The following is a 2,880-nucleotide window of genomic DNA, read 5'->3' as shown; positions in this document are numbered from 1 at the left end:
AAAAAGGGGTTATAGCGTGGTTGAGGAACATATAAAGGAACAAAAAAAATCACATTGTACAGTATAAGTATGTTAGAAATAATAGCAAGATAGAATCACTTGTGTACCTATCTTGGTGTTCGTTTAGCTTAACATCATCTTATCTGGTCAAATGCACATAGCTTAAGACATTTTCTGATAATCCCGGACATATATTAGCTATTGAAAATAAGAGAAACCATGGGACCTATATTTCTTTGGAGTTGGCTTACTTCACTTAAAAATTTTTTTCCAAATCTTTCCATTTCCTAACAAATTGGGCAATGTCATTCTTTCTGATGGAGGCAGAGCATGCAATTGTATATATTTACCAGGTTTTCTTGATCCATTCATCTACTGAGGGGCATCTGGGTTGGTTCCATATCTTAGCTATGGTAAATAATGCTGCAATAACCATAGTTGTGCTGGTAGTTTTAGTATGGTCTTGTTTGTGATCCTTTGGGTAAATGAACAAAAGTGGGATTGCTGGGTCATAGGGGAGCTTTATGTGGAGTCGTTTGAGGAAACTCCATACTGCTTTCCAAAGTGGTTGAAGACTTTTACACTCCCACCAAGAATGCAGTAGGGTTCCCTGGTGGCCCCATCCCCTCCAGCATTTGTTGTTGTAAAAACATGGATTGCTTCACTAATTTTCAACTCGTCCTTGAGCAGGGGCCATGCTAATCTTCTCTGTATCATTCTGATGTTAGTGTATAGGCTGCCAGATTAAGCACAGAACATTTTTTATATAGAAGGTGTAATTTATTTTCTTAGTCAATTCCACAAAAAAGTAAGTTCAAAAGAATTGTCATGAAATTTTAGAATCATGCATTTCTTACATAAGCACACATTTTTGATGTTGGCATAATTTGTGGAGGGGAAGGGGAAAATGTTTAAATAGGGATACAGGTAGACCCATTGCAACAATGAAAGGAACTTTACAACTTTGGTATCTCTAATACTGCCATACCTGCAGATTGTAACTTCATTGCTTCTTTTGAGGTAAGTATCACTATTCCTGGGTCTGCTTGGACTGTGGTTCTCCTAACACAAGCAAAACACATAGCACGCATCAAATGGTTAGAGTTTCTGAAACTTCCTTTTTTTTTTTTTTTTTTTTTTGGTCTGGGCTTGCCTGGAACTGCAATTCTCTAATCTCTGTTTTCTAAGTAGATAATATTAAAGGTTTGAGCCACTTTATCCAGTAAAAGTATACAATTTCAAGATATCTTGATATTGCCTATATTTGTGCTTAACATATATAGCTAACCTTAATTTTCTCCCTCTTTTGTTTAGTACTCTGTGTTGAAAACATTGACTTTCTTGATATACATGGCTTTGTTTTGGGTGGAATCCCATCACAATCCAAAAAATCTTCCAAAAAGTTTATGTCAAGAATCATGGAAAAGAAGGCTTCAGGTTGGAAAGAAAACACTGATCCTTAACTTATAATTGCAGTATATTTATAGTGTTAGTCAATACTTTCTGAAGTATGAGAAGAGAAGGAAGACAGAAATGTGAAAGATGTCAGGTCTCTGTGGAATTTCTGTAGTTGTCACTTCATGTTATATTCTTCCTTAAAACTTGCTTTATTAAAAGCCTCTGGGTGGATATTTGTTGGACTGATTGGTAACCTTACCCAAGAAATGAAGCTGATTTTAGAAGGTTGATGATTTGGTAAATAAAGGAATGATGAAAATGAGAACAGATATTGTCACAGAATGAGCCGACAAGGTTCATTGCTGAATAGCAAAACAAAGCAGTTTCAAGTCTGATGATGCACATTGGAACATATATAGATAGATACATATATGTATACATATACAAACATACGTGAAAAAGTATATATGCAGTAGAATACAGAGAAAGTTTGTGTGACAAGTATTAAACTATATCAAACTGGTTGCAGGAAAGGTCCAGTAAAATATCAATAGTTTAGCATAGATTTTGCATAGATTTCTAAAGGATGAAAATTCTTCCCTCATTTTATACTTTACAAATATCCTTAGTATATTTTAAGTTTTTTATATTGTAGTTGGAACATGTATATAATGCTGAGAATTGGAATTACATAAAGTATGCAACATGAATAGGTCAGCCAGAATAGGAAAGTTCATTAGATTCTTATTTCCAATTAACCACCAGGAGAAAAGAGTTCCAGTTCAGATTTTAGGTAGAGCACTGGCCTTGAACACAAAACGACCAGTCAGGCCATGAGTTTAAGCCTTAAGATCTACAGAAACAAAAACACAAAATATAACTTGGAGTTAGATATTTTATAATGAAGCATTTTTATATACTCTACATTGTTAGAAAGACTAGATTTCTGTGTTAGCTTTATAACCTACCATAATAAATGATATTGTCCATTTATTAAACAGAAAGGCTTACTCAGATTTATAAGTTTGAAGGTTTCAGTGTATGTTCAGTCGGTTTTATTGTTTTGGTGGCCTGTGACAAGACAATGTCAAGGTGAGGAGTATGACAAAAAGAAATGTTTTTGACCTAGAATGATTAAAAGAGAAAAGAAAGAAGATGAGAGTGCATGTTCTCATAGGTTTTATTCTGAAGAACTTAATCTCCAGAAGAACTATTCAGGTATTCTCCACAGTCTGGGAGGAAATGGAAAGTCATTTTTCTTTAACACATAGGTCTTTCTGGGGCATTGTAAATTCAAATGGCAACATCTTCACCAATGATAATGACTTGTCCAGGGGTGGAAGCAACTAGATATTGCTATAAATTCCAATCAGATCCTTTTTCTTCTCATACCATGAAAGCCTGCCACAATTCCCAATCAAATCCCATCAAAGATTCAAACATTAATGCTGTCCCAAAAGTTCTGTATGCAAACCCAGGTAC

General features: G+C 34.7%; 1 non-coding gene across 1 annotated transcript; it reads right to left on the bottom strand.

Moving 5' to 3' along the window:
- Positions 1-645: 645 nt before the first annotated feature.
- On the bottom strand, positions 646-752 carry LOC138823865 (U6 spliceosomal RNA). The gene has a single exon (XR_011370935.1). It is a non-coding gene; the product is annotated as a U6 spliceosomal RNA (small nuclear RNA).
- Positions 753-2,880: the final 2,128 nt, after the last annotated feature.

Source organism: Dipodomys merriami, unplaced genomic scaffold (assembly GCF_024711535.1).
Source record: "Dipodomys merriami isolate MVZ:Mamm:240054 unplaced genomic scaffold, mDipMer1.0.p SCAF_124, whole genome shotgun sequence".
NCBI lineage: Eukaryota > Metazoa > Chordata > Mammalia > Rodentia > Heteromyidae > Dipodomys > Dipodomys merriami.
The sequence above is the reverse complement of the archived record's forward strand: the minus strand, read 5'-3'. Positions and strand labels throughout refer to the sequence as shown.